The sequence below is a fragment of the Mus pahari genome, chromosome 23 (assembly GCF_900095145.1).
Source record: "Mus pahari chromosome 23, PAHARI_EIJ_v1.1, whole genome shotgun sequence".
Taxonomy (NCBI): Eukaryota; Metazoa; Chordata; class Mammalia; order Rodentia; family Muridae; genus Mus; species Mus pahari.
Window position 1 is genome coordinate 14,038,073 of NC_034612.1, and position 10,383 is coordinate 14,048,455.

General features: G+C 47.9%; 1 protein-coding gene across 1 annotated transcript in view; it reads right to left on the reverse strand.

Moving 5' to 3' along the window:
- The window catches only part of Abcb9 (ATP binding cassette subfamily B member 9), a 46,560-nt gene extending 36,891 nt beyond the window's left edge, over positions 1 to 9,669 (reverse strand). Inside the window, exon 1 of the mRNA XM_029533831.1 lies at positions 9,467 to 9,669. The gene's annotated coding sequence lies outside the window, so the exon portion shown is untranslated. The remainder of the gene's footprint in view (positions 1 to 9,466) is intronic.
- Positions 9,670 to 10,383: the final 714 nt, after the last annotated feature.

Sequence of the window (10,383 nt, forward strand, 5' to 3'; positions counted from 1 at the left end):
AGAAAATGCCTTACAGCTGGATCTCATGGAGGCACTTCCCCAACTAAAGCTCCTTTCTCTGTGATAACTCCAGCTGTGTCAAGTTGACACAAAACCAGCCAGTACAAAGACCCTTACTAAAGTCAGAGTTTAAGATTCAAAGCAACAGTGCTGATTGGGTAAACTTGACACAAACTATGGTCAACTGGCAGCCTTAGTTGAGTTGCTGTCTGCATTAGACTGTCCCATAGGCAAGTCTGTGGGGACATTTTCCTGACTGGTGACTGATGTGGGAGGTCAGCCCACTGTGGGTGGTGTCAGTGCTCCTGGAGGACACAATAAAAGCAGGCTGAGCAAACCATGAGGAGCAAGCCGGTAAGCGGCGCCCCACCATGGCCTCTGCTTCAGCTCCTGCCTCCAGGCTCCTGCCTTCCCTTCTCTTCATGAGGGACTGTCAGCTGTAAACTGAAGCAAACCCTCCTCGCCGAGTAGCTTTGGGCCATGGTGTTTTATCACAGCCAAAGGAACTCTAACTGGGACATGAACTGTGCTCTGTGTGATTGCTGGACACTGAAAATACTGCAGTGTGCAAGACAGACAGAGCAGAGGAGGCAGGAAACCCACCAGAAAACATGGGAGAAAATGTCAGGTGGCACTAGATGCAATAAAGAGACCGGGGCTGGGGAATGAGGCTCAGCGGTGCGGTGCTGGCTTACCTAACACGCATGAGGCCCCGCATTCCTTGCCAGTATTGCAAAAACAAAGCAAAATCAAGTCCAGGGATGGGGTCGAAATGGCTTGAGACAATTCTATCTGGAATTGTGAAAAAGAGGAAAGAGTTAGCTATAAGAGAACGAGGGCGCATTCTAGGACGGGGGAGTGTGAGTTCAGCGGCTCTGGGTAGGGATAGCCCGACCATTCCGGGAATAGAAGGTGTCTGTGGGATTTGTAGGATCTAAGTGAGCGGTGAGCTAAGCCTTAAAGAGCTCTTCCCACACCCAACCATCCTCAGAGCCTTCAACTACTCTCTGAATTGAAAATGGCCTCTGCTGGTCCCTCGGGACAGTCTCCTGGAAGGGGAATTCAGATTTTAAAGTTGTTCTGTTTTTGTTGTTGTTTGGGTTTTTGGGGGGCGGTCCAGTATCCAGTAGGAACTTCTTTTACTGATGGATTCATGAACAGGAGCTAAGATTTGGTTGGCAAACAGATACAATTGCATAGGGCGGGAAATAACCGAAATGCCCGTCCATTGGGAACTGAACCAATAATTAGACAGGCATCTATCAGAGGAACACCTGGCCGCAGGGAGGAGATACACACATGGGGCTTGTGAAGGGGTATGAACAGCTACCTACAGACAATGAGCGAAGCTGCATTAAAAGCAAGGGCTAGTGGATGCCTGTATTGGAAGGGAGTGTCTTGAGTGGCTCAGCTAGATCCATGTCCTGTCCATTGTGTGACCTTGGGAACAGTGATTCTAGACCCGTTTTCATATTGGGGTGGGGGGGGATAGGCGCCGCAGGACTGTGCAAAAAGCACTGAGTACTGTGTGATCAGCACTGCAGAACTTCGAGGGTCTGAGGGGGCCAGGCCTGCCAGGACAGCCCATGGCTGTTGGACAGCCATTTCCTCCAGTTTAAAGTTTCCCACCAAATGGAGACGCTCTTCAAGACACAAGCAGCAGGCGCAACAGGTTGTTCTAAAGGGAGCTGAGATAGTCCATCTTACAGAGAAGTTTGTTAAGCTCAGGAAGGAATCAACTCAGATTGCTAAGGAAGTTCCTGAAACTGACCAGATCTACTAAGCCCTGCCCCTCTCCATCCCAATGCAGTATATAAGCAGTCAAGAGTGCCAAGAGTTACTCTCAGACCAGTGAGCTGTGCAGAAGAGGATGAGATCAGCAGAGCTGCCTAGAAGAGGCAGAGACCAGCGGAGCTACCTGCAAATGACACTCCAACCTGCTGAGCTGCCTGCATGCTGTGTTGTGAGAATTCTAGATTCCCAGCTTTGTGAGCTGTCACCCAATGCTTGGGTGTGCTTAAGGGATGTGGCTGTCTTTAAGTAGCCCCTCATACAACTCACTGGCCCACAAAGCTGGATGCTGGTGGCGTCTATACCCTCCCAGGAATGGTGCCACACAGAAGTGGCATACAGTAAACACTAACAGGAGCAAGGCCGAATCACTTTTAGGAAAGCTGAGGTGGCTCTGAACCTTGATACATCTAAGAGCATTGAAAACTATCAGCAGGAACTGTCAGGGCCATGAAGATGGCTCGGAGGGGCATCACCTGAGGTTGAGTTTAGCCTTTGGGACCCATGGGGATAGGACAGAACCAACTGCAGAACACTGTCATCTGACTGCTACCTTCATGCGAATGCAAGCACACACACACACACACACACACACACGCAGGAAATCACACACACATCTATACATGCTCATACACACATGCACACATACACAGAAAATCTATACACACACATATATTCATGCACATACATACATGAACACACACATAAAATAAGTAACAATTCAATAAAAAGAATCTGTAAAAGTGATGAGGGGCCATGTGGGTTTGCTATGTTATCTCTACACAGGGGCTTCCTCTCTGCATCTCAAGCTTGCAACTTCTCCAGCCTCTTACAGGCTGTCTCTGCTTAGCTTGCTCCCTCTGCCAAGGGCAAAACCTGTTTCTCTGTGTAGCACTGGCTGTCCTTGAACTCACTCCGTAGACCAGGCTGGCCTCAGACTCTCAGATCTCCGCTTGCCTCTGCCTCCAGAGTCTTGGGACTAAAGGCGTGTGCCACCGCACCCGGAAAACTCGTGAGGTTCCTTTTAGGCATCCTGTCCACTCATTCCCCCCCCCCCCGGGGTGTGAAGCCACCTCCGGTGTAGTTACAGAAGCAGACTCAGGCGAGCCTGGCCCCAGAACCTCCAGGTGAATGACTGGTAATGGGTCACGTCTTTTTGGGGGGTGAGAGATGTTTTACTGATTGTGGTAGCAGCCGCATAATTCAACAAACCTATTAAAAAAAGAAAAGAAAAAAAGCAAGCCTTACTGATTTCCCCGGTAAATGAGTGAGTTCTACCATGCACGGAGTGTATCTCATTAAAGTTGCTAGTGAAAGAAAAAACATGGTTCCTCAGTGGTTAAGAGCCCTGGCTGCTCTTCTTCCTGAGGAGACGGGCTCCGTTCGCTGCACCCACATGACAGCTCACAAATGTCTGTAACTCCAGTGTCTGGGGACCTGCTGCCCTGCCCTGGTCTCCCTGGGCCTGCACACAGTGGTGCGCAGGTATACATGCAGTAGGAACACTTAATACACATAAAAATAAAACATCTTTTTAAGTGGGAGAACACTGTGGCCACTTTACAAGACTGGAATGGCTTCAGGGAAGTAAGATTTAGCACTTTTGTTGGGAATTCTACGACAGAGTTTCTCTCCAGACACAGAAAAAACCCATAGGTAGCCTCAGAGGCTTGAAAGTAACACCTGGGGCCTGGGTTAGGATGAAATGGACTCATCCCAACAGACAGGGGGGGGGGGGCGGGGAGGGTGAGACTACGGAGCTTAGCCTGGTAGCACACTCCTGTGGTCCCAGCATTCAGAGGGTAGAAGCGGGGTCATCCTTAGCTATACAGTAAATTGAACCCACCCAGGGCGACATGAGCTCCTGTCTCAAAATAACACAGATAATCAAGAGCTGCAGCTGGACCAGCAACAAAGATACTAATGACATTCATTTACCGTCCCGCGGAAACGGTTATACATTTTTAAATGTGTGGGCTTCTCACATTCGCAGGACTTGGCAGGAACTGGAAACCCTACTGTGGATGGCGGAGTCCCACAGAACCAAGAATGGGCTAAGAACACTACCCCACACCCCTGAGTCCAGAGACCAGCCCCCCTCCAGCCCACCCCCACCCCCACCCCGTTCTCCCCTCTGTCACAGAGGACCACTAAAACCTACTAGAGTGGGGTGGGGTGGGGAAGCTGGAAGCTCCGCCCATCAGGCCAGCCCAGGTGTGTGTGCCTCATGTCGTGTACCTTGAGTCTTCTGTGCCCTCTTTTGTCTTGTTCCATCTCCACTCCTGCACAGATGTCTCCAGCTACTTTTGCTTCTGTTTCTCTGTCTGTCCATCCATCTGTCTGTCTGTTAGGACCCTGCTCATGGAGGCCACACCTCATCGCTTCCCTCATATTGCTATGTCATCTCTCATTTTTTTTTTTTAAGATTTATTTATTTTCTGTATGTGAGTACACTGTAGCTGTCTTCAGACACCCCGGAAGAGGGCGTCAGATCTCATTACAGATGGTTGTGAGCCACCATGTGGTTGCAGGGAATTGAACTTAGGACCTTTGGAAGAGCACTCAGTGCTCTTAACCACTGAGCCATCTCTCATTTTTATCCTTCCTCTTTTTATTAAAAAAAAAAAAAAATCGTGGGCTGGCGAGAAAGCTCAGCAGGTAAGAGCACTGACTACTCTTCCGAAGGTCCTGAGTTCAAATTCTAGCAACCACATGGTGGCTCACAACCACCCATAATGAGATCTGACGCCCTCTTCTGGTGTGTCTGAAGACAGCTACAGTGTACTTATTTATAATAATAAATAAATCTTTAAAAAAAATTTTTAAAAAAGTGTGTGTGTGATGTGTATCCAAGTGCAGTGTCCAAGAGAGTATTAGATCCCCTGGAGCTGGAGTTACATGTGGGAACAGAACTCAGGCTCTTAGCAAGAGCAGTCAGCGCTCTGAACTGCAGAGCCGTCTCTCCAGCTCCATCTTTTTATCTATCTACCCATCTGTCTATCTATCATCTATTTATCTACATATTTATTTTGGTTTTAGAGATGAGGACCCCCACCCCCTCTCTCTCTGGCTGTCCTGGAACTCACTCTGTAGACCAGGCTAGCCTTGAATTCAGAGATCCACCGGCTTCTGCCTCCCAAGGGCTGGGATTAAAGGCGTGCGCCATCACCCTCGGCCTTACTCTAATTCTTATGAGTGTGGGTGTTTTGCCTGCACGAATGTCTGTGCATCTCTTGTGGGCCCGATGGCTGCAGAGGTCAGAAGAGGGCCTTGTGAGCCACCATGTTGGAGCTGGGAACCAAATCTGGATCCTGTAGGAGAGCAGCGGGTGCTCTGAGCTGTTGGGCCATCTCTCCAGCCCATCATTTTACGACTTAATCATCACCTCACATCGCTTTAACCATCTCTAGTATCCGGGGGCCGTCCGTTCCCCTCCTAGCTACTTCTCTCTCCTCCATTTTTCTTTTCAAGGTCTCTTTAATACCGAATCTTTATCAGCAGCCACCCTACTTACTTCTCCTCCCCACTCCCGATCTTATTCATTAAAACCAGAGAAGAGTGCTCCACAGCCCTTGGCTGGCTGTCCTCCAGCCATCACTGAAGTCAGAGAAACCTCTGGGACTCACTGGGCGGTGTGGCGTTTGCTTAGAGAGGAGACAAACAGCCAGGGTTGCTCTCTGAGCTAATCTAGTCTGAGCATCCAGGAGCACTTACACCAGGCACCCCAGGCTCCTGGAGCAGACAAGCATTTTCTAAACTGTGTACTCAGCATTGCCACATGCAAGTTCCACGTGAACACTGCAAACACTTCAATGGAAAGAACATAGTGGGTTAAAAAAGAAAGAAAGAAAGAAAGAAAGAAAGAAAGAAAGAAAGAAAGAAAGAAAGAAAGGAAGAAAGAAAGGAAGAAAGAAAGAAAGAAAGAAAGAAAGAAAGAAAGAAAGAAAGAAAGAAAGAAAGAAAATATATAAAAAATAAAATAAATAACGAACTAACGCCATTAGTGTAAATTCCCACACAGTAATGTAAGAAACCGGAGATACCAGGACAATCTGTGTCCTCCAAAACCAAGCCAAGCAACAGAGCTAAGCCTAGAGTAATGCCGTCCAGCGAGAGTGAGTTATAGGAAATCCCAGAGAACCCCAAATAAGGATGCAGATGTTCACAGACTGCGACGAAGGAGGCAATGGATGATATGAAAGAGGAGTTTGGCAAAGAGAGAGCAAGGCTAAAACTCTGAAAGGCGAAGGGAAAACTGTGTAGGGAATCGCAGCAACAGAGGGGTTAAGGAGAGGAGACAGTTCCTGAGTTTGAAGTCAGTGGAGATGCAGAGCCATCTAACAAGGACAAAAGGAAAATAATAATAACAGTAAGAATCTAAGATGTGACTGATACTCCAAAAAGACTAAATATACGAGTTATGGGCATAGAAGAAAGAATCTTGTTCAAAAGACACATAAAAAAATTTGTCAAAATAACCTTAACAGTTTCCCCGAGTTGGGAAAATGTCCCAGGGATAGACACTAGGCAGGCAGGACCAGAAAAGAAGCTCCTCTGAGCATCCTGAAGTCAAACGTCACACATAGAGAACAAAGACACTATATTGAAAGCAGGAAGTCGGAAACCTCGGGTCATCACTAAGACAGGCCATTGGATTGGGGCTCTGAAACTTCAAAAGCCTGAATGCCTGGAATGATGTGTTTCAAGTTCTGAAAGGTAACAACTATCTGCCATTATTGTAACTTTAATTTTTTTAAAGATTTATTTATTTTAATATATGAGTACACTGTAACTGTCTTCAGATGCACCAGAAGAGGGCATTGGCTCCCATTACAGTTGGGTGTGAGCCACCATGTGGTTGCTGGGATTTGAACTCAGGACCTCTGGAAGAGCAGTCAGTGCTCATAACTGCTGAGACATCTCTCCAGCCCCATAACTTTAATTTTTTTAAAGCCTACTTTAAGGCTTTAGCCTCCCTTGTAGCCCACCACCCACCAGAGGTAGTGGGAAAAGAAAGGATATGGGGGGCGGGGGGGGGGAAGTGGACCTGTTTAGAAAGGTTCTTTGGAGCAACTCCCATCTGTGTTGTCTGGCAATCGACAGTTCAGTTCACAGGTTAGCAAGCAGCGGCAGCTCAATCCATTGGCAAACACTTCACAGATACACCAGCAGTCCAGTTCTGTAGAGTCCTGAGAGCAAACATGAACCAGCAGTGGTGGCACTGCCCAGCAGACACAGCCAGGCCTCAGCCAAATTGGCAGGAGTCAGCAAGAGGGAGCAGGAGGGACGGCAGGAAAAGTTCTCCTTCAGGGAACAGAAGATCAACGAAGACACAAAACCAACAAGTCAAGCTCACCCTCCTTCACTGTCTGTTCAGTCCCATTTCTACCGTCCAGGCATCACATGTCCTCCATGGGTCTTGCCTCAGCACTAAGTCTGTCTCAGCTGACATCACTCTGCCAATCAACAGGAGTCCGAGGAAGCCACAAGAAGCCACAACACACACTAAAAGATTTTTGGTGCGTTTCCCTCTATGGCATACTGACAAATGCAGCTCAACTATGCAGTGTAAGGTGGACCAATATATGTGTGTCATTAGCAAAGAATCCTTCATCACGTGTCCTTTCATGTGCTTGCATTAGCAGAACAGCCTTTCACCTGTGTTCGCTTCAGTGAAACGTTTCTTCACGTGTTTGCTTTAACAAAACATCCTAGCTGGGCAGTGGTGGTGCAGGCCTTTAATCCCAGCACTTGGGAGGCAGAGGCAGGCAGATTTCTGAGTTCGAGGCCAGCCTGGTCTACAGAGTGAGTTCCAGGACAGCCAGGGCTACACAGAGAAACTCTGTCTTGAAAAACCAAAAGAACAACAACAACAAAAAATCATCATCAACAACAACAAAAACAACAAAAAAACCCCTAAAACCAAAACCAAACCAAAAAACATCCTTTTACTTGCATCTGCTTCAGGAAAACAGTCCTTCCCGTGTTTGCCCTAACAGAACACCCACCGACACAACTGACTTTCCAAAGAACCCTTAACATTATGGAAGGAAAAATAAGAAACTTGCCATGATTAAAAATAAACTAAACGAACCTAATCCCACTAACCCAGTTCTGCAGAAGACACTTGAAGGAATTTTCCAGAATGGAGAAAAAGACATTATTCAAAACCATCCAGAAGGCCCCAGGATTGAAGAATCCATAATAGAAGACTACTAAGAAAATTAAGCAAGAAAAGTAAAGCCACGCCCCCTCCAGACATACACGACAGCATCGACCAACACACTTTCCCATAATAACCAGAATACCAATTCCCCAATTAAAAGACACAGGCTAGTAGGCTGGATCCTCTGCATGTCATAATCGCGTGGTGAGTACCACTGCTGCAGTACCAACGTGCCGGACAAGATGCATTCGCGACCCGACTGTCGTGGGGAAAACCAACCACTTTCTAATTGAATCTTTGGCCCGATCCTCAGAAGGGAATTCACATCTGGTAGTATCTTAGGGTTTCCATTGCTGTGATGAAACACCATGACCGATGAGAAAAGGGTTTCTTTCACTCACACATCCAGGTAACAGACATCACCGGGAAAAGCCACGGCAGGGTCTCGAGGAGGGCAGGAACCATGTGGTAGGAGCTGATGCACAGGGCGGAGGAGTGCCGATGACCAGCTTGGTTCCTCATGCCTTGCTCATCCCGCTTTCTTATAGCACCCAGGGCCACCAGGGCAGGAGTGGCCCCACCCACAGTGTATCGCGACATCGATCACTAGTTAAGGAAATGCCACATAGGCACATCTCTGCCTCAGTCTTAGAGAGGCATTTTCTTGCTTGAGGCTCCCATTTTCTCAATAGACTCTAAGATGAGTCCAGCTTCTGTCAAGGTGACCTTAAAAATCAGCCAGCACATACTATACAGCACATACTGTACTCCTGCCCCAAAGCCCATGTGGCTCAGGGACTACAGGCCCTAGTGAGGAACCTACTGCTGTTTTGCTAAATTACAAGCCAAGCTGCCATGTCTAAATATGTGCGCTTATACACATAGATTACTGCCGCTCCTTCCCTTGCCCAGGGAAGCCTCTCTCTGCAGTAAACGAGTGCAAGTGCTGAGGATAAGTGACTACCGAGTGCCCAGCCCTAAATGGGACGTCCTTATCAACCCTGTCACCAAGGCTCAAGGACAATCACGGAAGACGGCAAAAGGAACGAACACCCCCCCCCCACACCCCCGGCAGCTATTGGTTTCTGTATCCTGGCGGGCTACAAAGAAGCAAGAAAAAAAGAAGAAAGAACGGGAAGGAGTGTGGTGGAATGAGGTGGTTGGTGAGGTGGCTCACTGGCTATGAGCAAGAGCTGCTCTTGCACAGGACCTGGGTCTGGTGCCCAGCACCCACACAATGGCTCACAACCCTCCGTAGCTCCAGTTCCGTGGGGGGGGGGGGGGGGAATCCAGCTCCCTCTTGTGGCCTCCATGGGTACTGCATGTGTGTAGCATATAAAATTATATTCAGGAAAGACACTTTGTAACCATAAACTAAGTAAATATCAAGACAGGAAGCTTTAAAAAGTTACTATGAAGATTCCAGTCATCAAGGCACTGTGGCACTGGCAGAAGAGTCAAGAGGCCAGTGAAACAGAACAGAGAGCCCAGAGACACGTGACAGTTTACCTGTGAGAAGAAAATCCAGGCAATACAGGGGACTAAAGGTGGTCTTGTTAATGATAGTGAAAGGGCAGTTGCGCATCCATATGCACAAAGATGAATCCAGACACAGAACGTATGTCTTTCAAAGACTATACTCGAGGGGCGGCAAGGAGGGTCCATCATGTCAATGCGCTGACTTCAAGAGCCCGATGTCCCAGAATCTGCATCAAGATGTCAAAGAGAAACCCAGCTCCACACAGCTGTCTGTGGACCTCCTCCACGGGTGTGCCCGTGCTCAGCCCCACACAGCAGTAATAAATAAGAAAGGACCTGAGTTTGGTTCCCAGCATTCACATCAGGTGGCTCTCAATGATTTGCAGTTCCAGCTCCGAGGGCAGCTGCGCACATGTGTGCATGCCTACACACACACACACACCTGAAGATGTATTGCACATGTATGAGGGGGTCACAGGAGACCGAGGTCAGTGCTGCCCAACTGGACACGTGACTCAGAGTCTTCCTGACTATCTGAGCAGTCTCATTTTTACAGGGAAAAGCTGCTATCCATCTCGAGAACGTTCACAAAAGCCAGAAGGTATTTATACCCATATTTTCAGGTCATACCTCAGTAAAGTCTATCTGTCAGTAGACACCGGTTTGTCTCCCCGGTACCTCTTCTCTGGATCCACCATGGTGTGGCAGACATTGACTCTTTGGTAGGTCACATTTGTGCACCACCTGCTCCACAAGGTGTTTTAACCCTGGTACATGGGACTTAGTCTTGGAGAATGTCTAGATGAGCTTGCTTACCCCTAAGTGAGTCCACTGATGCATCTATTTGATCATAGCCTCTGCTTGTCTTTGTGGCAGGATTTTCTTTCCCTTGGAGGTGTACCACAGTCTCTCTTTTTTTTTTTAATTTTTTTTCATTCCTTCTCTTT